Source organism: Pelecanus crispus, chromosome 6, assembly GCF_030463565.1.
Source record: "Pelecanus crispus isolate bPelCri1 chromosome 6, bPelCri1.pri, whole genome shotgun sequence".
Lineage (NCBI taxonomy): Eukaryota > Metazoa > Chordata > Aves > Pelecaniformes > Pelecanidae > Pelecanus > Pelecanus crispus.
This window is the reverse complement of record NC_134648.1, coordinates 61,196,832-61,223,708: the sequence shown is the minus strand read 5'-3', so window position 1 is coordinate 61,223,708 and position 26,877 is coordinate 61,196,832.

The following is a 26,877-nucleotide window of genomic DNA, read 5'->3' as shown; positions in this document are numbered from 1 at the left end:
GGCTAAGCCTTGAAATGCTGCATCAAGCTGTCATCTCAAATAGAAGTGAGCTCATTCATCCTCATGTGAACTATTATATAGATGAACTGATGGAAGCAGGATATATTAACTGCCCACCAGAAAGGACATTGCAGTATGCTGATTTATAATGAGTAAATTCTAGAGTAATCCTATTGACGATGCTTGAAAACATCTGTTCACAATGTTGCAGTAGCTAAGCTAGCAATATTGTGTGGTGGATGAAAGCCACCTGTTGATGAAGTCTTTTAAAAATATATATAAATATTTCTGTCGGTGCTGTTGCATCAGTTCTTTTTCAGGATATCCGTTATGGCATGACACATTCATTTGGAAATGGTCAGAATATTTATAGGCCCAGTTCCAGCAGAATGTGAGCATGTGATCAATGCTCTTGCTTTCAGTTGCTCAAAAAGCCAGTTTGATGCAATGTTTAGAAGTGAATGCCATGCTAAGGTCACTTTAATGACAGAGATTAAAAAAAAAAAGTCAGTAGAAATTTTTGCAGGATAAGGTGCATGTAGAAAGCAAGGTCTAAGCTGTGTGTATTTGAGAGATCAGTCTGAAAGATTAAGGACAGAAAACACCACAATACATAATGCCTTGGTAGGGGTAGGATTTACTAAGTTTTGATGTAGTCCAAATAAATTACATTCTAAGCAATGAATTTTGGGACATCCACAATCACTTCATAAGGCTGACGCATTCCAATTTTAAACTAAGTCAGAGGGCATGTCCACTTCACTTGACCTATCATTCACCCTGATCTCATCATTACTTAGTGTTAACAGTTGACTAATATAATAACAGCACTTATATAAAAATGCAGACCTGACTTAAAACTTCCTACAGGCATGATCCTAAGGCCTGAGAGTCTCGTTTGTTTCTAAGTAACATCTGTTGGGAAAATTCATTATATCTGGCAGTAGATTTGTTTTGACATCTGAGCCCAAACTTTCCTGGGTTTTCCTTTTTCTCTTCTTCCTTCCTGCCTGTCTTTCCTGTTTCTCCACTGAGCCACCTTGCAGTCATTGCTGATGCTCATCACTATCCTTTCTTCCTGCCAGTGACAGTGGGAGCAGCCAGCAGGGCTTGGCTTGACAAGTACCAAATGAAGCATATGTGCCAGAAATGCCTGCCTGTGTTAGTGACAGCCAGTAGCTTACCAGATATTGTACCATGATCTTTTGAAAGGGGACTTGTAAGTGCGAATGACTGTGAAACCCGTTGTCTTTTGCTGCCCTTAATGTAGAACCATTAAGAGTTTTAAAATTTCAGCTTAAATTTTGAGTTTGAAGCAAGCTTTCTCTGTAAATTTCCTGGCCCAGAGTGCTCTTGCTTCATGCTCTTGCCATGGTACTCTGTTGGTTTGTCCCGGTTCGAAGGAATAAATCCTGTTTTAAATTTCCTTGGTTTCTTATAACAAAGGGCTCTGGAGGAAAGAAAATCTTTTAATCCTCCCAGCAATAACCTGACATGACCTTCTAAACACACTATTAACTCAAAAATATTAGCAATATTTTGTAGCTGTCTTAAGAAGAGCTTACAATAGAGATGGACCAAATATTTAGAAGAGTAATTATACTTGGATCTGAGGAAATTAGTATCCACAGCACAATTACACGTTTAAAAAGGGCTAAATGTTAAAAATGATTTAAAAAGCTGTGCACTGGGGTATTGTTCAGTAGCGCTGGCAGAGCACAGCCAGTTTTCTGCATGCTCTTTCTAGGCTTGTGATTTCCTGACTGCCTTAGCACAAAGTACTTGCCTTCTCTGTGTTCTTTAGTTACTCCAATCTGTTTTGCCTTTCCTTCCTAAGTGCTAAACTTTTAGATGATGTTCAGAGCTTTTTTTTTTTAATACCCTCAATATGAGATATTTCTTAGAAAATTTGCAGGAGGGAGGAGACAGTTTTCTGCAAATCTGGTCTCTCTGCTATGTCAGTAGGCTGCCAACAATTGCACACAGCTTAAATGTCAAATAGGTGTTTTGTAAAAATTGAATACTGTTGTACTAATACAAGTACAGTAACCTAACTCATGTGGAAGCAAACGTACGGCACTAAAGCATTGCAAAGGTAACAACTTAAAATTCAGTATGTGGCTCTCTACTCTGACTGGGGGGAGAGAGAGAGTCCATAGCATGGGATGCATAGTAGAGAAATTCAGAGAAAAGTCAGTAGGAAAAGCTAAAGAAAAGAAATTCAAGCTTGCTTTCTGCCACTTGGGTTAAGATACCTAAATTCAGAGGTAAAATAGGGGTTTGGACCTAGAAGTTGGTTTGTTATTTTTAAGCACCTCAGGTGTGCATTTTAGTATGCAGCAGACAGCAATTGTGTATTCCCTCATAAAGTTACTTGATAAATCCTGCAGCCTTTAGTCAATCATTCTCCATTATGAATTTCCATTAGACATCTGATCTAAACCTAGTGAAGTCACTGAGAGTCTTTCAGTTGCATCAAGCACAAACTGCAAAATAACAGCTAGACCCACAGAGAGACATGGGGGATATGATGCCCCAAAGTGGGATGCACACAGGTACCTCATGTGCCAGCAGGTTGCCTCAGAGCTAGTAATAACCACATTCTCTCTCTGGAGAGGAGAGTACTTCAACGGTGGAGTTCCCACTTCTTCTAATTCAGGTTTGAACCCAGATGAGCAGTCCCAATCAGAGCATATGCTTGGTGCCGAGTCCTCCTCCCAGTTGTGAGAACATTTTTGGGTCAAGAAGTATGGTATGGAGAGGTATCATAGGAAGAAAAGGGTGGCAGGAATGGTCAGGCATGAATTCCCTGTGTCTTTGGTGGCCCATTTTTGCAGCCCAGGCCCTCTCGCATGGCAGAAGATGAACCACTGACAGTGTGGAGGCCGGAGCAGTGGCTCCACTGGCTATACCTCTGGCTCTGACTTAGCGTGGCCCTGTCGTGTATGGCAGGGTAGCCATAGCGTCCCCGTTCGCAGCAGGGGTGGGTGGTAGTCTGGTTGCCAGATCAGATCAGAGCGGCCCCTGCTCCCTCAGCCTCAGCATGGGTTTGTTCTCTCACAGGCAAATCCTGAATGCAGGTCGGTGTCTAAACCTCACATCTTTGTATGCTTGTACAGTTGTGTCATCTACTCACCATTAAAATGGCGCAGGCCTTCTTCAGTGCCTGGCTGGCAGTGAGTGTGCTCTCCCCTCTCCTGCGTGGGTCTGAAATATCCTCTCCATTCTCTGTTTTCAGCCACAGCAGGTACAGTCGTGTAACTCCTTGGAGAGTGCCTTACCTAACACACTAAGAGGTCATTTAGAGGGAAGTGTGGCAGGGACGCGTGTCTGCCCCACTGACACTATCAGCTTTGCAAGAAAGACCTCTGGGGTCTTACCCTCCTGATTATTCTCCCTTAGTCCTAGTAGCTACCCAGTGCATGGGCCTCACAGGCTGCTACTGCAGGGAGGAGATTGTGATAGCTGTCAGATATGTCCTTGATACAGTCCCATTTAATGAAAATATATTCCATTAGTCTTAATTTCTCTGAACACCCTCAAGTGTTTCTTCATTCAGTTCCAAGTCCTCTAGCAGCCAGCACTTTGCCCTTAAAGTTTTCTGCTTTTCTTTGAGGGCTGTACTGCTGTCTTCACTAGCCTCTGAGGACCCATCTCTGGACTGTCTTCTTGTGCTCCTGCATGTTTTTTGCTTCTGACAAGAAGTAGTTGTTATAACAAGCAAAGTCTAACTCCCACTTCTGCATTTGACTCTGGGGAAGATCCCTCAGGCTGCGTGGCCCAGCTCCTCCTCCAGCCTTGTCATGCTGATTCGTGATTTAGCCCTTAGCTTCTATTGTTATATTTATTGCTACACAAAAGGGGTATTTTCTTGCTCCCTCGATTAAGCTGAGTAGAAGATAGTTATGTCCACCAGCTTCCATGGGCTTTGTGGCTGCCCACTGATCAGAAGGCTTGCTTGCTGAGCACCACCTCATCTCCAGCAAGGCAGCATGCAAGGAGCTTGATGGCCTGGCAACTTCAGTAATTTTCCCCAAGGCCGTATGGATCTTATATTGTCCATGGCTTCTAATGGGCTGCATATTCCTCACTGATTTAGTGGTTGATTTGTGATGTTTTTAGATGAGTCAAATCTCTCTAATAGTGACACTACATCTATGTATGTGGTAAATGTGAAAGAAAACAGATGTCTATAAAAATCACTGAGTCTGATTTGGAATGATGAACAGTATTATGATTAATCATAGCTGTATCATACAGCTAATTTGTAGTATCTCTACAGGGTGGGGTGGAAATTGCTTGTTTCACACCTACATGACTTTTACCTTAATATTTGGATTCCTTTTTAAACTCAGCCCAGAATACTCTAGAGTTAAGTATAGGACTATTTATTTGGGGAATAATGGTACAATCACTATGGTGTTTCAAAACTTCTAGTACAGTCTTGCCACCTTAAATTTATTTCATCATTGAATTTTTCTGGCAATATCTGCACTGTGCTCGTATGTAAAACGAAACAAACAGTAGCCACTGAGTAAGTGTCATGTAGAAATGTGGAAAGAGAGTGTAACAGTTGTTCCCCAACGGATTTCTTCCAATACAATGTAAATTTATTTGGTGGTGTTCTTATAAGGTGTCTCAGACCAAAGCTGAACCATTTGCTGAATGCTAGGTTAAGGACAGAATCTTAATCCAGACTGAATCAGACACTCTGAAGCACAGAGTTTCAAAATTCCTGAGATCAGAAGGCAAAGAATTTCGCAAATAAGTATCAGCCAAGTCCTATTCCTGTAAGACTGGAGGTTGAATAATGAAAGAGCAGTGGCAGAAAGTAATAGCTGAACAAAGAAAAATGAAGGGTCTGACCCTATGAACTAGCTTTAAGGTCATGAACAGGATCTTACAAAATCAACACAAATTCATTACTGGAAGAAGCCAGAATAGTGTCTTCAACACAGGGCATGTGTGATGAGTCAAATCTGGTCAAGTGTGTGTACGTGCGAAATTCTGAATAAACTGGAGTCTGCTAATCAAATTGACAGGCAGTGAAGGGAGAATGTCCATAATGAAGCCTGTAATTTCCTGGAGAAACTTCTCTAGATTGCTAACCATGGTTTGGACAAATCATGAGACAAAAGAATCCATTTTTTTGCAGGGCTCTATGTGCCCTGTAACAGGATTTTGGGAGATGGACAGACAGTCTGCAGTACAGACATACTCTTTTGTTGACTTACCTGCTTTGGTGTCAGGATTGAGGAATTCTCATACTCTGTAGAACCCTCTTAAGCCCTTGTCCTCTGGCTTAAATAAAGACTATAGAATGCTCTAAATGCAGTAACAAAGATCTGTTTTTTTTCAGAAGTATATAAGATGTAAGTTGGTAAATGGACACTGAGCGTAGGTGTTAGATATCTTTCATTTTTTTGTACTCATTTTTGAAAGATGGTATTTCTCAGAATAATGTGAGAAGGCTTGGAACATTGATTTATTCCTGTTGGAAGATCATTCTGCAAATGACTTCAAATTGCAGTAATTTAGAAATCTTGAGATTCTTTCTATATTTGGATTTGTACATTCAGCAAGCTTTTAGTAAAAATATATGAGTCTTTGGTAATTACTTTAATTCATGAATAGAACTTTAACTGAGCTGAATACATGAATGTACCTTACAGTGTTCAGGCTTTGTGAGACATTTCTGCTAAATCGGCTTATGAATTTCCTTTTGATGAGCTTAATTGTTGACAGATTTTTCAAAAGCCAGCAACAGCTTGCTTTGCTAGCTAGTATTCACATGAACTGGATAGTCTTGTGAATTCCTTTATTCAATTTGCATAATATTTTGCTTCTACTGTAAATTGAAGCAAAATCCTTTGTAGTGAACCTAACAATGTTAGACATTGTAAAGACATCAATCCAAATAAAATATAAAAAACCAGAAAAATCAGCCTCCCAGCTTGTCCTTCAAGATCTCAGAATATGCAAAGCTAGAAAATATTAGATAATTTTTCTCTTTTTTCCAAAGGACTATTTAGAAAAAGGTCCTATATAATGAGATGCGATCTCTTAGTGAAGATATTTTGCTGGTTTCTTCAGCTGAGCTGTAACTAGGCTTTTCATTTGAGATCCCTCAAGTCAGAATGCATTGCAAATGCTAATATATTCATTAAATCAACAAAACAAGCAAGCTATTTTGTTATTTCACGTGAGACAGACAAATTCTGCATTTATCTATCCAGAAATTTTTGTTGTTGTTGGTAAGATTTTAGAATTTCTATCTTTGAATACTATTTCCTGGGAGTATAGGTTGGAAGAGAATGAAATTTAAGCTAAGCAGTGGGTTCTCAAGCCATAATGATCGTTATGGATATCTGAGTGAAGTGAAGCATGTAGAAGCCTTGAAAATAACCGACCCTGTTTTCCTCCAAACATTTCTGGAGAATTCTGATGCATTAATAATGCCTTAAAAGTAATAAAGACTGTGATCTGTGGATTCTAGCCAAATGAGGCCACATCCTACAGTCCTTGCTTTGTATTACTGGAGTAAACTTCCCATTTGCTCATGGTAGAATGGGGACTAAGGACTGAGTAAGGGTGGCAGGATGGGAATTGGTTTGTCACCTCTGAGAGTGTGTTTGCAAACTGCTGGAACCACAAATGAGCTCAGTGTTTAGCAAGATGGTGGATGCCAGCATGAAGCTTGGAAGTGCCAATTTTAATTAAAAACTGCATTTTCAAATCAAGTTCCTAGTTAACAATGGGTGGGAAATTCTTGCCACCATGTAAGCTTTCTGAATGCTGTATTGACTGGCAAGATGGGTGCAGCTTCTCCTTCCACAAAAATGCTGCTACCATCTTCTTCCCCTTCACCTCCCCCCACCAGAAGAAAAAGACTACATTGTTTGTGGAATCTCTCCTTGTTCATGTCCTGCATTTAGGCCAGAATACACAGATTTTATTTTGCCCTCCCCATCCCCCTTCCTTCTTTGTTAACAACGGAGTGAACACATGAGATTAACATGGCTTTTGACATGGCTCAGTTGTTTGCCATTTGGAAACTACCGATTCTTCAGTTGTATAATTGTTTAAAAAAAAAAAAAAGGTATCAAAAGATTCAGTCATTTTCTGTTTATTCCAAAGACGGGGAGAACAGAGTAGTAGGGGAGAGATGGGGGAAGCCAACAACAAAAAACAAATTAGTTTAAGAACCAGCATGTTCCCCTCACTTTAAGGAACACAGTAAACATTTCAAAAGTGCATGCCAGCTCATTATCTAACTCAGTCTTCATTGACTTCATGAAAAACAGCAGCAGTTAAGCAATGTTTGCCAAAAGCAAATTTGGGTACATGCATTGCTAAAAAAAAATGTGACATCCGCTCTGTACAGGTTCCTTAATATGCCACACAGGGGCAAATCAACATTTCATCATTATCATTTTGCTCTGTTGTTTAGCCCTTGCATGATTGCTCTTCTAGTCTGTTTTGATCATTGTTTATCCAAAACTGTGGTATGACGTATGATTTGAATTGTTGGCCAGAACCGAACCTCTCCAAGTGTTTAAAGACGTAGAGACAGCTTCAGTAATATATCTTGAATGTAATATCTGTTTGCAAGTATCTCTTTTGCAAAGTTTATTGTTTAAAAAATTCTTAAATGGATGTGGGCTATTTATGAATTCCTTCTTTATGTAAGTTTTAAGATTTAATTGCCATTAATTTAACATATTTTTTTAATGAACATTCTTTTTGAGTTCATGAATAATATACATAGCTTTTTTTTCAGTCAATTTGATGTGGCATTTGCAGTTTACAGTTATATTATTGAAATTACTATGACAAAGCATTGTGGTGCTAATAACGCCAAGGTCATGGGTTCAATCCCTGCTCACTGCAGGGGGGGGTTGGGCTAGATGATCTCTTAAGGTCCCTTCCAACCCAAAGCATTCTATGATTCTATGATATTCAAATATCATTATTCAGTGAGATAATAAATGATACAGCAGATTCCATGAGTTGTTCCTTATAGATTTTATCCATTCTTTGGGAAACTCATACCTCTGTATGTCCAAAAACATTTAAATCCACAAATATTTTGAATCCTATTGAACTTGGTTTCCTTTGGGAGTAACTCTTTACTCAAGAGAAACGCAAGCATCTGTTGAACAATTGTTTTGTTAAATAGCTTGAAGAACAGTTCCCTTCGGAAATCATGCAGGCTTTTTCCTGTAGCCCTCACATTGTCTGGTGTGTACGTTTTGTGACCTGTGGGCATTGATTTCTCTCATCTTAAGTCTCTCCCTTCAAAATTAACAGGCCATTTTAGTAAGCTTTGTTTCACTTTGGAATCTACATACTCTTCTGCCATATGTTTAAAATTCAGAGCTGCTGTGCAGTTCTGATCATTAGTTATTCTATTCCACATAACAGTACATCGTACTCTTACTTTTTATGAGTAAAGGGTGTTGAAAAAAATGCTTGTTTACTTGTTTTTTAAATACACAAATTCTGATTTTTTTTTTTTTAAAAACCCCTTTGATTCAGAATTTCTTAATGAAACAAGGAATTCTGTTGGTAGAAGACAATGCCGCTTCATGGTTTTTGAAACATTGATCTCATTTTCCTTTGGGGAAAAATAAAACAGCTGGTGAAATTAGGATTTCAAAATGGAAAAAAATTTGCTTAAATAAACATCCATTTAACATTTTTATCAAAAGCTGGAAAATGCTGGTGAAATTTAAATCTCCTCATCTTCCCTAATTCTCTCCTTCTTCAAACATTCCCTTTGTCACTGTTGACACTGTAAATCCTCATGAGACCAGGTGACAGAATGCAGGTTTTCTTCTCTTTTTTTTTGGTTGTGGTTTTTTTTTTGTTTTTTTTTTTTTTTAAGGTAGTTATGTCCAAACCAGCATATATCAATATGTTCCAATATTTATTTCAGGCTTTTCTTTGTTGTTAAGCAAAGATTGCTTCACTCCCATGGTGTGGTTACTTCAGTCAATGCCATACAATGTGGAAGGTACATTGACAAGGAAAATCAAAGTGTTACACTTTGAGAGCAGTTTTTAAACAACAGTAGAAAGGACGTTGGCATTGTCAGTCAAAATAACTGAACCTTGACTATTAGTGTTGATCAGGGAAATGTCAGAGGAAGAGCATAAGGGGAGCAATACACGGTCATACCAAAGGTCCCAACACCTTGTATCTTATAGCAGCCAGGAGGAGATGCTTATGGAGAAGTGTAAGAAGCAGGGCAAGTACAGAGTGATTCTTCCTGCTTGTATACTTTCCCAGCTTCTGACAGTCAGCAGTTTTGGGACTCCCTGTGCTGAAGTTGCATCTTAACCATTGTTTTTATGAACCACTGAGTGCGGAAGCAACAATAGGAACAATGGATCACTGTTCAGCATCAGTGGCAACTGCACTTAGAAATAAGTAACAGTGCCACTTCAAAACGCTTGACATGGACAACAGAAACAGAAGAGCCAGGAAATTATGGCAGTACTAAAGCCACACCCATGGCCAGAGGCAACAACTCACAGCTCCTCCAAGTTGTGAACTCCTCGGGAGCTGAGAATCCCTACCATGCAGAGAGGTAGGAGCCAAACTCACCATTATATAATGCAGCAGCTTCTGCCCCTGTGGGATCTTAATGGTACATGGTGTCTTGTTCTTTAGCATAGGAGTTCCTGCCTGTGTGTTCCTGCTGAGATTTTTGTTTGGTGAGATTTGGGTGATCTTGCCTCATACCAATACATGATGCCACCAGTCAGCTGATCTCTGGTGGTTAAGACAGACTTCCACATTCTCTCAGAGTTACTGTCTCTTTCTCTAGTTCCTGTTCAAGCATCTGTCCCATGTAGGCTGTAAGCAATCCCATGTCATTTCCCCTGGCAGCCCTCTTTGGGGGCTGTCAGCAGGGCTCCCCCATAAGTAGCCCTACAATAGTCTTCCTGCACAATGCTTGACCTAATATGTGACCAGCTGTGTGTTTCTTTCCACAGCAAAGCATTTGGAAAATGACATAGCCTGAAGAAAATGGGAATTCAGTCTGGCTCCAAGTTTCCTCATGAACCAGTGTGCTTCTCCACATATGTAGAAAGAGAAAGGTAGGCTCCTGCAAGAGCGCTCTGCAGGACCTGCTCAGTGAACCCCACTGTTAGCCAGTCTCTTTCTTGATTCTGCATGAGGCAGTGACTCCTGCTGAGTTCCTGCAAGTTTTTTGCATGCAGCACTTCTCCCTGGAAAGTGGCAACATGCTGGGACACAAAATAGAAGGTCCTGTCCTGGTGTGAGCACCACACAGAACGGGAGGGCAGTTGTGACGGGTAGGAACTGAGCTGTGATGGTGTTGCGGGTAGTTCCTGCTGTGTTTTGGAGACAGCATGTGTATGTTTGAAGTTTACTTGGGGATGCAGAGTAATGTGCCAACACAGGTTTCTGAACAGTTCCTCGCTGCATAAATAGCCCCATTCATTTCAGCAGACGGCTCTGAGTGTAGCCCAGCTGCCAGAGTATAGTCATCTGCCTATGCAGCTCCTCCTTGTCTTACTTAATTTTGCTCTCACAAAGATGTCACTGAACCTCACAGAAATTTTGCTTGGGTGAGGACTGTGTTAATCAGCAAAAACTTTCAGGAGCTGAGACTAGATAAGAATGAAAATTGTAACAGTGTCCACAGTAATCACAACTGAAAACAGTTTTTGCACTGTCACCTGTCTTCCTGACATTGTGATGTTGTGAATGGCAGACCTTGTTTCCTTTTGCAGTCCCATTATTTTTACTGCATCCTTTATCTTTGTCTTTTGGAAAGAGCAAATAAAAACAAAGCTTTGCTTTACATTTTTTCTTCAAGATAAACTGGAACATTTTAACAGACTAACTTTAAATGACTGTTTACTTTTGCAGTGGTCAGGGCCAGTACTCAGGGCTATAGCTACATGGCTAAACTCCCATGCTCCTTTTTAACAATTTAGGGATTAATGTTTCTGAAAGCGTGGGAAGGATGGCACTGGTGCAAAGCAGTGGGTATGCTGCCCACTTTGCCTGAGAGAACTGCAAGACTGAAAGGACAAAAGTGATGTAGGTCAGTCTCCACGAAGTGGCAGAGCACAATCTGTGAATGACACTGATGTACACAGATATGCGAAGAGGGTTTTTCTTCCTTTCTTTTTCTTTTTAATGGGTAAGCTTTCAATACCTGCTAAATTTAGACTGTTAAACTAATTTCTGTGAAGCCAGAGCTGAACCACACCCTTCAAATGTGAAGGGCTGTTGCATTAAACCATTGTGCTACCCAGAGGGCTCAGTCAAATGAGGACAAGTTTGCAGGCAGGTGCAATTTCCTTTTAGAAAATTGATAGGTGGTGCTTCTGCATTCTGTAATGTGTTGGTTTTAGTCTCTACAAAATACAGCTTGCATTTTGTTATAACTAGTAACAAATCATGCATCTGGAACAAAGAGGAATGTAGCTGAGCAATATATTACTTTTAAGTGCAATCTGCTTCAGATCCCCTGGTTCCTTTCAATTTAAACTGTGCAACAAATGTACTCCCAGTCTTCATTTTTATCACTTGTTGTAGCATTTAACAAAGGTCATAGTGACCCAGAGGAAGCTTAAGAGGAAAGTGTTGTGGTGGATCTTGGAAATAGGGTTTGACTGTGATGACGGTGGGCATGAGGCCAAGCCCAGCTCTCCTGCGTGTCTTTCGTTTGCACTCTTTATTTTTCCTTATGCTGGGCTGGATTCAATCATGCAGCCACATCTATGGATGAGGCAGAAATCTGCAATAATTAGTACATCTCTCTTCTCTGATGGCTTTTTTCAAAAGAATACTTTAAATCGTTTACTTTTTCTGTGGTTGGATTGTTGAATTAATAACAAAAATGTAGCCACTGTTGAAAAGAACAGTCTTCCAGTGAATGCCTGAACATTTAATTCTGTGCTTAGTAACCACCATCTTGTCTAATCTGGTGACAAACTTTTTCTTAGTGAGGATTCATCGGCTCAGGTCACCAGATTCAACACTGTATTGCCCATTTTTTTTTCATTTATGATTTTATCTGTTCAGATTTTGTCTACTTAAAGGCTGGCTGATTAGACTCGTGCAAAGCTCTTTGGGAAGTGATGTAAATGCTGGTATCAATTAGTATTCACGTATTGGCTTTATAGTGTTTATGTTTAATGTAGTGTGTATTTTTTTAACAACTAAATTATTTCAAAACCTGTAAAAATGAGTAAGATATGAATCGGTAGAACTCCATTAGATATTCTGATGGCAACTTATTTCATGGTTCAGAAATGCCAAAGCTGTCCTGACTTCCTAAATTTTCAGATATAAGCCCTTACTCTTACTATTAAAATTTATTAAAATTTATTTCACAAATATTTGTGCTATGCTTTATACCATCTTTTGCAACAATACAGAACCTATCCATAAGGTAGGCTTGTATGTATCTAGCTATTTATAGCTGCTAGTGTTGCTGGGTGCAAAACACTCAGAAGGCCTGTTTCTAAGAAATTTTTGGAACTTTGGTGTATCACACAGTTTAAAAAAGTTTTTCCAAGTTTTTTTTAAAGGGCAATGTCCATGTCTTGCATGTTTTTTTTGAATGCAGAGATTCTCCTGACTCTGTAACACATCTTGGTTCTGTGTTTATCAAGTTGTTTGTGCTCAGATCTTACTGACATATGGATTACCGTACTGTTGCATTGATTATGATTCCTCTTTCAAGGAAGGCAAGAAATAACTTGCAGCGCCTGAGAAGTAAGTGTTCAAGAACATGGCATACATTACTTATATTATGTCCACTGAAAAAAGTCCATATTTTTGAAACACGACCAATTTTCTGCCTTTTCTCCAGCTGCAGTCAGAGCACTTTCGCTGTTCTTCTGTTACTGTTCCTGTAGAGAAGGAGTGTTTGGGAGAGGGGTTGGCACTCAGATGTACTTAATACATTCAGTTTCTTCCCCTGTGCCCATCTGGTGTAAATATTCTGCATTTCTATGTTCTTTCATATGTGCAAATATATATATGGATTACTGATTTTTTTTCCATCAGTTGTCCAGTGCTGTAAATAACCTGAGGCTTTACATCTATGCAGTGTCAAAAGACAAAATCTAAAAAGCAAAACCTACAAACTCAGGTGAGCAAAACTGCTAATGTGCAGAAAGAAGCTGGTTTTAACATGTTTTTTTATGAAGGTAGGAGTTACTTTTGCAAAGAGAAGTCCTTTAGTGCCTGTGTAGCTCAAAGTACCTAATTTTTATTCTAAATGTAAATATTCTTATTTTACTGTTTTATATAATCACAGATAAAAAAACTTTGCTTTTGTTTTGCTTCTAACTGCATCATATACATCTTCTTATTGCATAGAAAATACTGCTATTACTGACATTATCTCGCAGTGTTGTTTCAAATTTAAATTGTAGAAATCCAGGTCTTTGTGTGATGATATTCTTCCTATTTGTGCACTTAGTTCTGATCATTACTGTATATTCAGTGCAAGAGAAGGACAGAAGCCCTTTAAAAACCACATTAATCACATTAAAACTTGTTACCAGTTCTGTTCATAACAGCTACAGGACATATGTATCAAATCATACTAATATACTTTTCCAGTATGCTTCCCTTTCCTACCTCCCTCCTACCATTATGATTTGTATTTGGCTACAAAAGCAACTGTTGTCTCTAATCAAAGTAAGAAAATGTAGTATTCATAGTTTTGGTATGCCATGAATAATGAACAGTACATTTCCTGTGGTTCTGTGATTAGTTTGTAATAAAGTATATTATAAATGTAGCTCTGGCATCTCCAGTTAAAAACCCAATTGTATCAGGCCCTTTATTTACCAGAATCACACTGAGTAAAAGTTTAACTATCATGTCAAGGCTATCTTCTCAACAACACAACAGGCAAACTTAAGTGAATTAGAGAACAAAGTACAAATGTGTTTGCAACCATCATTTCCATAAGATAATTCACATTTCAGTATGTACTTACGGAATGCCACTGTGACACTTGGTTGATGTACACATGCTGAGTAGATAAGGGAGGGGGAATTATGTTGTACCATACTTCCCCCATTGACTCATGGGCCCTTCAGCACATGTTACCGAGTCTTCTGTCCAAACCCAGCTCATTTCTGCCCATTTTAAGTCTAGTTACCCTGTTTCAAATAATGCATACAATTAAAAATGTTAGAATTCCATGTATCTATGAGTGAACTGCCTCATTTGTTGGCCATTATGATCATGGTAGTCAAATTGGCCATCTCACAGAAATCACCTCTGGTGAGCTGGCAAAGTTGCTCTAAAGTGAAGAGACTTCATAGAGGCGAAACCTGACCCTGTTAAAGTCAATGACAGTTTTGCTGTTGACTCTGATGGCTTCAGAATTTTTAAGAACTATTTCAATATGTCCTAAGATCTGCTTTCTCAGACCATTATGTGCAAATGGCTGTCTTCTCCAGTAGCACTGTGGCCCTCTGGACTTTGGGATGAGGGGGTTCACATAGGGGCCAAGAGCAGCTCATGGAAAACTCCCCTTTCAGACCATAGAAATGGACAGGCGTTTCTGAGAATACAAATAAGAATATGCATCATGCTATCTGGTGTATCTTACAATTTCTGATTAAGAATTTAATAATTTGTCCCTAAATATGCTAATTCTTTTAACTAAGTGACATGTCACCACATTGGTTTAGAAGTAGTACAGTCACATTTTATTATCTTGAATGAATCTGTGGAACAAAACCCTTTCAAATCTTGTAGGATGATCTAAATACTTCTTTTTTAGTGGCTGGTATTATTTTAAATGCCAGAACAATCACAAAAGAATTTTAATTTTATTAAGAAAATATATTTTTAAAAAGATTAAAGCTTTGCTTCTGATTGTTGAAGCGGTATTAAAACAAGGTGGAAATGTGTTTGTAGCTAACTCCCAGAGGACTCGGTGTCAGAAGAAATGTCACTGTGTATTCTCCTTTTTAGGAAGGTGGCCTCTACCAGATGTAAGCTCAGAAATGGCAATTGTCATTCACGTAAATGACTAGCAGGTTTATCATGCCAGTCTCTGGGGCTGTCTTGAATTTTGGCAAGAGGCAAAGAGCAGGCCCATAAGAAAAAAGTAGTCCTCGTGGGAACAGTAAAAATATGTTGGTATTGTTTAATTCTTTCATAACATACTAAATTAATTTATTTGTTTTTGAGCCTTTTAAAGTATAATGCCATCAGGGAATGTGTTTTTCATATAGTTCTCTTACAAATATATTAAAGTTTTAGTGAGAGCAGTCTATGAGTAAACACCACTGGTCATCCACGTTGGGTGACTGGGAGATGAAGGCTTGATTTTTTGCTGCTTTACATTCTGTATAGTAATTGGTGTCATTGCAAAGTGATCTTATCTGTACATTTTGCAATCTTTTTGCACAGATGTAGACAACTGTAGAACATGCAGGGTTGTGGAGTGTCAGATTCACATTGTTCATAAATTCTTGCAAAGCACCCTGTCATAATACTTATCATTTGATGGATACTTTTGACAACTTTTCATGTTTGGCTAGTAATGTATAGTTCAACTGTGTTTCTTCCAAACCACTCAAACCACTGCATAATATGCTCTAGACTAGGCCATTAATTCTGGGAGGTGAATGAAACATACTCTTCAGTTAACTCATTGTTCAGTTGGATTATCGGAGTAGGAGAACACTATTATATAAGTAAATTGAAGGGAAACATACTCTCTGTTCAATATACAATGGGTAAAAAAAAGGTCTCATTTTTTGTTTCCCATTGTTCCATTGATCATTCACAAGGCAATAGCTTCAAAATGGCAACACTGCAAGAAACACTAGCTTTACAGCTTTTTGGAGAGATACTGACACCAGAAACAAGTATACTGTAATTGCTTTTTCTTCTGTTTATACGGAGCATGTTTTGATCTCTGAAGCTGTACATGTTAAAGAGGGAAAAAAAACCCCAGATTTTCCTAGATGATTCACCATCTTTGCCCATTACTGTAAGTAGTTTCTGTTCTCTACCATACATCCTGGCAGGTATTTTGAAGAGAGAAAAAGAACAGAAGCCATTGAAAGCTTCTGGAGCTGTCAGGTTTCTCCAGATACTATCCAGCTGTCCACTTATCTGTAATACATTTCTGTGACTCGTCATACGTATCTAGACATAGAGAAAGCCAGGGTATCAATCATTTTTATGAATACTGCAAAGATCAGAGTTAACCTATGGGTCAGAAACACTTCATTTATTTGGAAACATAGAAAGAAGTTGATGCTTGGACACAGCTTGGCAGGTTTCCCTTAGAATCAGTGGAGCTCTGCCAATTTATGCCATGCTTCTCATTTGCAAAATCCCCCTTACTGAGTGCACTGACTATTCTTTTCAGCAGACTTCATCTTTTTGATTTCCTCTTGATATTGTCATGAAATGAAAGTAGCAATGGTGAGAATAATAGAGGCTATGTACTTTACAATGAAAGCAAGAGAGTCTTATAAACTAACAGACTAAAATTAGAAGGACCTGTTCCTTATGCGCTGTTGAAGTTACCTTCTGATTTTTTTCTGGACGATTAACATACCTGTTTTCCTCTACCAGAGCTGATAACAAACATGTTAGTCTTCATCTAACAATTTCTGAGTGGTATTAGCCACCAGCAGAAGTCTACTATGGCCAAACTTGAGCTTTTTAACTTCTCACCCAGATCTTTGCAAATACCTTCCTTGCTTGATCATCATCTTGCCTACTCTCCAGGCCTTTTATCTGGAAAGTCATATTCAACAGAAAGTTTCTTCTAAGTTATCACTTTCAGATCTTGATGCCTTTTTTATAGAACTTCTCTAAGGTAAGTCATTCTCATCTATCCACATTCATCCAGATCTGTTCTACCAAATGCAAAATACTTTTCTTTGGTTTTGTGGCTTTTCGTACCTTCGACCTCTGTCTCACTGTTCAGATGCTATCTCCAAGCTGGCCTTCCAGTTGGCTGCTGAGGCCAGCCTTCATTTCTTGTGTTTGATTTCAAGCAATTACTTTTGTGCTTTTCTTTCTGCTGCTCCAAATGCTTGAGAAGAATTTTCTGTAACCAGCCACTAAACGAATCTGTAGTCTTACTCTAGACCCTAAAAACTCTCTTTTTTTTGGTGATAGCTAAAAGAAACCTTGGCAAAAACTAGGTCATTGGTAGATCACTACAGGTGGGACTACCTGGTGTTGTGTTGTTGCCTTTAGTATTTGTTTCTCACCCTTTCTATGCCCATAATGTAATTTCATTGGGGCAGAATGATACGTGTTTTGCTTATGTTGCCACAGCAGCCAGCGCTAAAGAATCTTCATCCCTAAACAGTGTTCCTAAGTGTGAAGCAAGGTTAGATAAGCCACAGCATGTTAGGAAATGTCAGAGTGCCAGTCCTCACTGATTCTGAGCACATGGACATGGACCTGTTGGAGTGGGTCCAGAGGAGGGCCACAAAAATGATCTGAGGGCTGGAGCACCTCTCCTATGAGGACAGGCTGAGAGAGTTGGGGTTGTTCAGCCTGGAGAAGAGAAGGCTGCGGGGAGACTTTATTGCAGCCTTTCAGTACTTAAAGGGGGCCTATAGGAAAGATGGGGGCAATCTTTTTAGCAAGGCCTGTTGTGACAGGACAAGGAGTAATGGTTTTAAACTAAAGAAGAATAAATTTAAGCTAGACATAAAGAAGAAATTTTTTACAATGAGGGTGGTGAGGCACTGGAACAGTTTGCCCAGAGAGGTAGTGGAGGCCCCATCCCTGGCAACATTCAAGGTCAGGTTGGACGGGGCTCTGAGCAACCTGATCTGGTTAAAGCTGTCCCTGTTCACTGCAGGGGGGTTGGGCTAGATGACCTCTAACGGTCCCTTCTAACCCAAAGTGTTCTATGATTCTATGATTCTATTCTACATATCCTGCAGAAACCATCACCCTAGAGAAAACTCCAGTAATCATCTGCTGCCTCAGCTTCTGTTGGAGGGGCAATAGATAAGTATGTCACTGAACACTTGTATTATGTGGGCTATCTTCAGCACTAAGGTTTTAGGTCATACATAAAGTATAAAAGGACTGTGGAAGCACACTGACAAAATCTCTTACAACTGAGTTGTGGGTTCTGTGAGACACATCTATCTGAAATTATAGAACATCTGGGAAAGAGATGTAGTGGGATTTCTCACAGCTGCAGCAGGAGCTGCTGGAGAAATCCTGCAAAAAATGTAGCTAAATATTCAAAATATAACAAAAACAGAGTACAACTAGGATTAGATAATCCTTAGCATGATTGAGGAGTGCTAGTATTCAGCTGATGAACAATGTGTGCCATAAAAAGAACAAAGGTAAACTGGAAGACCAGACTATGCTTCAGCAAACCTATAAAAATGTCCCAGTCTTAAAGATATGAGATGACAATTTCACTCCATGTTTTCTCATTTCTTGCTGCGGAACAAAACTCCAGGCCCATCTACAAGAAGGGCTGGAAGGAGGACCCCAGGGAACTACAGGCCTGTCAGCCTGACCTCGGTGCTGGGAAAGATTATGGAGCGGTTCATATTGAGTGAACTCAACAGGCAAGTGCAGGTCAATCAGGGGATCAGGCCCAGCTAGCGTGGGTTCATGAAAGGCAGGTCCTGCTTGACCAACCTGATCTCCTTTTTTGACCTGGTGACCCGCCTGGTGGATGAAGGAAAGGCTGTGGATGTCATTTACCTGGACTTTAGCAAAGCCTTTGACACAGTCTCCCATAATATTCTCCTTGGGAAGCTGCCAGCTCATGGCTTGGATGGGCATAGTCTTCGCTGGGTAAAAAACTGGTTGGGTGGCCGAGCCCAGAGAGTAGTGGTAAATGGAGTTAAGTCCAGTTGGCAGCCAGTCACGAGCAGTGTTCCCCAGGGCTCTGTTTTGGGTCCAGCCTTGTTTAATATCTTTATTGATGATCTGGATGAGGGGATTGAGTGCACCCTCAGTAAGTTTGCAGATGACACCAAGCTGGGTGGGAATGTCGATCTACTGGAGGGTAGGATGGCCCTGTAGAGGGACCTGGACAGGCTGGACCGATGGGCCGAGGCCAACTGTATGAGGTTTAACAAGGCCAAGTGCCGGGTCCTGCACTTGGGTCACAACAACCCCATGCAATGCTACAGGCTTGGGGAGGAGTGGCTGGAAAGCTGCCTGGCTGAAAAGGACCTGGGGGTGTTGGTTGACAGCTGGCTGAACATGAGCCAGCAGTGTGCCCAGGTGGACAAGAAGGCCAACAGCATCCTAGCTTGCATCAGGAATAGTGTGGCCAGCAGGAGCAGGGAGGTGATTGTTCCCCTGTACTCGACGCTGGTGAGGCCGCACCTGGAATACTGTGTCCAGTTTTGGGCCCCTCAATACAAGAAAGACATTGAGGTGCTGGAGCGTGTCCAGAGAAGGGCAGCGGAGCTGGTGAAGGGTCTGGAGCACAGGCCTTATGACGAGCGGCTGAGGGAGCTGGGGTTGTTTAGTCTGGAGAAGAGGAGGCTGAGGGGAGACCTTATCGCTCTCTACAAGTACCTGAGAGGAGGTTGTAGTGAGGTGGGTGCTGGTCTCTTCTCCCACATAGTGATAGGACGAGAGGAAATGGGCTCAAGCTGTGCCAGGGGAGGTTTAGGTTGGATATTAGGAGAAATTTCTTCACGGAAAGGGTAGTCAAGCATTGGAACAGGCTGCCCAGAGAGGTGGTGGAGTCGCCATCCCTGGAAGTGTTCAAAAAACGGATAGATGTGGCACTTTGGGACATGGTTTAGTCTAGTCTACCCTTGACTGGTTTAGTGTGGACTTCGTAGTGTAGGCTAATGGTTGGACTGGATGATCTTAAAGGTCTTTTCCAACCTAAACGGTTCTATGATTCTATGATAATGGGAATGTTACCTGCAGATGAATTTTGTGTTTTTATAAATAATAGATGCTTCCATGCCCAGGTTTAGTGGTTTTGCACCACCCAGACAAATGCTCACCTGGGCATAAGACCTCTCTAGCATTAAGAGAAAACTGACTCAGGAGCCTGAAATGCAAAGGCAGTTCCACAAGAAATGTGGAGGTGACATATTGAGAACAGAAGGGATGGCCAAAGGATGCTGAGGTGAAGAAACAAAAGACAGAAAACATAAGCTGGAAAGGCTGATAAGCTGAGACGTTGCTTTTCTGAAGAGAGGGAGCAAAACAGCGACTTGAATACAAATGGCTAGATGTTACAGAAGATGTGAATAGGTGATGATGGGAGAGAGAAATGGGGAGAGCACAGTTCTTTTCTCTTCTGAAATGTCTATTTATAGCTTTTCAATGCTGTAATAATGAACTTACGTTTGGGGTAAACTGGTGCAAGTCAACTCGTTCCAGTTTTAGTAAATCCTCATTCTTAGGGGAAAATTCATAAGAATGTCACTGTTTCCACATGCAGTCATAAAATGCACAGTCAAGCTCTCAAGCAGTAGCATACTTGAGATCATAACAACAGGTATACCTCTTCAGGAACATGAATCTTAAATTCACTGTCCGTATTTTCCTGTAGTCTGGAAAAGCAATGGCTAAAAGGGGAATTTGTTTTTCCAAACTGTGGAACAAAGAGTATAATGTAGGTGAGTAAAACAGATTGCTTATATTCAAGAAACTTTAAAATTACTTTAAAATAGAAAAGAAAAGCACCTTTCCTTAGGACTTGCAAAGCCTTTGCATCTTTTCTGGTTTATAACAGACTTGTAAAACTTAAGGTCCTTTAATTTATTTTCACTCAGTTTTTATTAGAGCAATAATTTTTTTCATGGGCTTAAGAAGTAAATAGCAAGTCTTAAAACAACTAATTCTTTGTAAACTGCTCTTCTGAGATTCCCACCTTGAGTTAGCTAATAAAAGCATGAGCAGTCCTTACAATACAGAGGGAAACTAACACCCCTACTGGTTACCAGTTTGTGATGTAGTGAACATCAGTTGAATTAGCCTGAATGCCTTCTGTGGTGGAAAATGTTAGAATTTACTTTAAACTGTAAAGAGTCAAATACTTAGGAAAGAAAGCCCAACAAACTGTAAAATGCTTTATTAGTGTTGTCAAAAATTAGTCACTAGAAACCAGCAACAACTCAGATTTTCCCTTGTGGTATGTTGCTTGTGAGAACAGCGCAGACTGTGTCATGCAAGTCTGAATCACAGGCAATCCACACAATGTGGTATGGAATCACATTGTCCCTATACTGGCCTTTGGGAAGGATGGATGTCTTGGAGGTCCTTAGTCCAAAGAGACTGCAGGCAGTAAGTCCAGGTAGGTCTCATAACTGAAGTAGAGTCGGTGCTGGTGAGGCCGCACCTGGAATACTGTGTCCAGTTTTGGGCCCCTCAATACAAGAAAGACATTGAGGTGCTGGAGCGTGTCCAGAGAAGGGCAGCGGAGCTGGTGAAGGGTCTGGAGCACAGGCCTTATGACGAGTGGCTGAGGGAACTGGGGTTGTTTAGTCTGGAGAAGAGGAGGCTGAGGGGAGACCTTATCGCTCTCTACAAGTACCTGAGAGGAGGTTGTAGTGAGGTGGGTGCTGGTCTCTTCTCCCACGTAGTTAGCGATAGGACGAGAGGAAATGGGCTCAAGCTGCGCCAGGGGAGGTTTAGGTTGGATATTAGGAAAAATTTCTTCACGGAAAGGGTGGTCAAGCATTGGAACAGGCTGCCCAGAGAGGTGGTGGAGTCGCCATCCCTGGAAGTGTTCAAAAAACGGATAGATGTGGCACTTTGGGACATGGTTTAGTCTAGTCTACCCTTGACTGGTTTAGTGTGGACTTCGTAGTGTAGGTTAATGGTTGGACTGGATGATCTTAAAGGTCTTTTCCAACCTAAACGATTCTATGATTCTATGATTCTAGATATATCTCTAAAGCCTTATTTTCTAGGTCTGTCTCCCCTCTTACCTGCTTTGGGTCCACTGAGATGATCAGGAAGTAGAAGGGAGTACTCCCTGCAACCTTGGGGATGTTGGGCATATAAGGCTAGACTTTCTAGCAGTGTGCAAGAAGAAAAATGGCAGAGGGAAACATCTTACTCTTACCTCCCTCCCCTTGCCAAAACCCACCACAAAACCAAGGAAATACTGTACAGAAGCCAGGGACAAACTCACTGTTTATTTCAAGCTACTGTTAAGAAGCTGTTATTTATTTAAAACTTCAAACAAAGTTACAAAATCATAAGCATAAAAATCAGCAAAGGATGTGCTCTTTCCCCCCACCATAACATAAACCACAGTATGACAAATTAGCAGGGGCCTGCAGCAATCAGAAAAAACAAACCTTTGCTCTTTCTTCACAGAGGTTTTTAAGAATAAGACCTATAAATATTGAAACTACCCAGGACAGTAGATGAAGGAGCTCACAGTGTCACTGTCAGAACCTGGCTTTTCCTGGACTGCCCTCGTAGTACAGCTTTTCAAGTTGGATCCAGAGAAGACTTGTGCATGCAGAAATTTCTGTTTTTACTCAGTACCAGCTAATAGTGGACAAAATACTTCTAATATGACAATGATAATTGACACATTCTCCTTCATACATCATGTACCTGTAGTACTAGCCTGACTGCAAGAGAAATGAGAGGAGGAAGGAACCATTACTCTACTTTTTGCCCTCAGCCTGTTTGTCTTGTGCATTTATAAGCATTTTGGGTAGAATTCCTTTTAGGCAATGATGCAGCAGCAGTTATATGGGGAAAACAAGACTGGATATGGCAGAAAACATGGCTGGACAGATGTGTGGTCCTTCCATGTACATATTATAGGAGAATCTCTGCAGGCAAGACCACAGTCAATACTTAAGTCTGGATTGTGTGTTGGCATGGGTGCCCAAGAAGAGTCTATCACTTGGCATGTCCCAGAGTCCAGTCTTGCAGTGCCTCTGGCTTCAATGTGGCAGCCCACAAAATATCCTCAGGGTCATAGACATCTCCCTTATTTCACAGTCCATATCACCAACAGGGTGTTGGAGTCCTCCTAAGAAGGCTTGTGTTTGTCTTGTCTGCTCTTTGTGGGCTCCATGAGATAGACAGGGCTAAACACTTGAGGCCTGCTTGTCTCAGGCATAACTGCACTGGAAACATATGAATGCTCAATCCTTTGCTACTGGGCAGAGCATGCCTTGCCCAAGGCTGAATTTGATTACTGGCTTTAACTCCTTCATACTGCGCGCAGCCGCTGTCTGAGCCTATGGGCTAGAAAAGAAACTGGTGGAGGAGTTAAGGTCCTGCAGGACTTGGGTATCAGTCTGGGAAGGGAGGTGAAATGTCCCTCTCACTTCAGCAGTCCTGCTGGGTAAAGCCTTTACACTTTGATGATGAAGAAGGGAAAATGTCATTTGGTTTGAATAGGCAGTTTCTCTGCATGCCCTTTGGTGTTAGTTTCCCTTGTTTAGTGTGTGGGTATCATACATGACAATGGGAAAGAGAGAAATACTTTAGAAAAACAAACAAACAACTCCTCCCTCTCTCTCTCTCAAAAAAAAAAAAGGGGGGGGGGGAAGAAAAAAAAGAAAAAGCAATAAGAAACTGTGGTTGTACAACCACAAAAATTGGCAATGAGGCTCCAAGGCAAGTGTAAGCCTTGAAATTTCTTTTAGCTCTTAAAAAAAATAGTCCAAACCAAAAAAACCCCAAAGCACAACAACTCTCTTTCCATGGATTCCAGCTTAATGATGCTCCCTCCCCCCCCCCCTTTTTTTTAGGAAGATTTGAAAGATTTTTTTAAAGCTTTGGCATAACTCTTTTTTGCTGCTTTATGTTCTATAAAGAATGTTGAATGATTTTTTTCCTGTTTGATTTTTACTTAGAAATTTAAGAAATGCCAAGTCTGCTCTGTTATGGTTTTTCCGGTGATTTCCTGGATATCTCAGAGGATAGGTATTGATTTCTTAACAGAACAGCAGGAGTGAAAATGTTGATTCTTTAACAAAGAAAATCGTAATCAAAGCCTGTGATAGTTGCTAAAAGTGAAAAGTAATTTAAAACAAAAAAAGAAACAAAGACTTTAGGATAGTCTCACTTTGCAGTTTCTTTTCCCCAGTTGTTTAGTTTTCACTCTCTTCACTTTTGTAATATCATGTGGTCAATCATGAGAGTCATTGACAACAGGCTTTCTAATACAAAGGGAGAAAAGTAAGGGGAAAGAAAAACATACAAAGAGGGCTAATGTTTAGAGAGGAGCTGTTCTTTGTGCTTCTGCTCTGCATGTAACACACCCTGTGACCCTTTTGTACTTCAGTTCTTTGTTAGGTAAAGCATGGATGAGAACACTTACACTATTTTTTGTCAAAGTGCATTGTGATACAAAGATGTAAAATTCTTCACAAATTATTCTTCCTTTGTGTTGGAGAAGTGGTATTTGATTGTGTTTGTGTGTAAGGGTGACACAGCCCTATTAGCCTTTGTTGGCACCTGAAGTACTCAGAGTAAACAAATTATATCAACAGGGAAAAGCAAATCTGGTAATTTAAAATGGTGTCCATTAGGTAATCTGGTTTGATTTTAGTGATACAGATAAAAAAATTCTAGATTCTAGTATCTTGTGCCTGTAGAACATCTCCTTTTCACAGGCTACTGAACGGGTGGAAAATTAAAAAAGGTGTTTTCAGTTGCACCTCTGAGGAAGGGGATGTCAATGATCAGTTTTGGAAATCTTGGCCGATAATCAGTTGTGGATGAGAGTGGGCATGGTAGGAGGGGTCATGCAGGGCAAAGTGCATTTTTGACTATTGATGATGCTGTTTTTTCATTATGAGCTGATGAGAATCTGTAAATGCTGAATGGGGCAGCAGTTACCACTGGAGGCCAAACAACAATAAGATCCCTCATGAAATGTGATGATTCAACTGTATGGATACTCTCTAATGGCATGCATCTTTAGTATATGTGTCTCAAAGAGCCTAATTTCAAACTAATTGCAGCATAACTACCATGTAATTAATGCCTCAGGACTCCAAAACTCATTATGTCTGAGGGCAAAAGTTAATTATAAGCACTGCAGACATTAAGGTAAATGCTGCTATAAGATTTCATGATCTTTATAAAGACTAAAAAAATCAAATCCATTGTAATTAAAATGGCCTCTATACTATAAGAAAAGGGCTGAGGTTCCTAAAGTAGGATTTAGGTAAGAATTGTCCTAATCAAAAGAGATCTTCAACTCTTTCCTCCCCTCTGTCCCCAGTTGAAACTACATCTCTTATGGGCATTGATGTATGAACATAGACAGATTAAACTGAGATGTTGAAATGATAGACAGCTCCAGCTGACCTCTGCGTTCTGCTTTTCTCATGGAAGTTGCTGTCCATCTGGCAGGCATGGCTAAAGAGCATAGGTAGCTTCTGCTGAGGAGCCAAAGGTCATTGGCAAAGCAAGTGGTCAGAAATTTCCAGGTACCTGAATATGCCAGACTGTGGATAATTACAGTTGAGGAGCTGCTTCATGGACAATTTGATCATCTCTGCCACTGTGGGCACTCATTGATTTAAAGACAAGGTGGGTAGAAAGGAGCAGGAATAACAGGGGGCTTCTGCCATCCAACTTTGACTCACCGCCCTCCAGGGATCAACAGCCGCTGTTTGTCTACACATTCCCCAGGAGCCCGAGTGTTGTCTTTTGTACATGCACCTTAATATGGACAAGGCCAAGTGGCTCAATATCTAAATCATGTACTGACCTAAAAGGGTTCTAGGAATAGAGCATTCCTATGTTTATGTCTTCACATACAAGTACAGAAAATAAAAAAGTAGATCAGTTCTGTATGTGCATGAGAACAAAATATCTTGTAACTGTAAACAGCAAATTTGTATGGACTTGCTGAGATGCTCTATTGCATCTTTTGCAAGCTGAAGCACAGCAAGTCCATTAGTCCAGGTTCCTGCCTTTCTCCCCTCCCCCCGTGTCTCTTTGGTATGCTTAACTTCGAAGTTTTGACATGATTGAGATGAATATGGTTGGGTTTTATTCACCACTTCTTTGGGATAGGGAAGGATGCCTTGCTGATTTTAAGAGATAAAAACAAGTATGTTGAAGATGCATATTTTGAAATAAAGTAGTTGGTGTGTGACTAATGTCAGAAGACATGTGAGAAGAAGTTTAAATTAAAGAGATAGCTGATACATCGGTGTGGGAATCATGGAATCATAGAATGCTTTGGGTTGGAAGGGACCTTTAGAGGTCATCTAGCCCAGCCCCCCTGCCGTGAGCAGGGACAGCTTTAACCAGATCAGGTTGCTCAGAGCCCCATCCAACCTGACCTTGAATGTTGCCGGGGATGGGGCCTCTACCACCTCTCTGGGCAACCTGTTCCAGTGCTTGACCACCCTCATTGTAAAAAACTTCTTTCTAATGTCTAGGGAAAGGGCAAAGCTGGCAGGTTTGTGAATTTCAGGATGGACTTAATCTATTAGGGATGTTCACATGCTGCGAGATTCAGTCATTTCACAAAACAATGGAGTGGCAGCTGCTGATTTGTTTCTAAAAGCCACTGCAAGTGGTTCCATCCAGCCTGCTTGTTGAGATACTTGAGCAGGAAGAGTGAGAAAGGTTCAGTCCCCTCTATCTAATGGGATGAAATCCTGCATCTTCCATTGACTGAGTTATACCTAGCCTCTAGGCTGTAAACTAGCCATGATTTGTGTGGCAGGGCATTCTTCATCTTACTCCATGAAGCTTTGCCACTGTGTAGGCAGTAGTTGACTATTCACTTTGTCAGAGGAAGAGCATGCAAGTGAGGAAGAAGAACTCTTTAGACACTCAGATTACACAGAGACCTGTTTCTTCTCTCTGCTCCCAGGATGTATTGTGCATTTTACATGAAACTGCTGCTTGATACAGTACAGAAAAAGT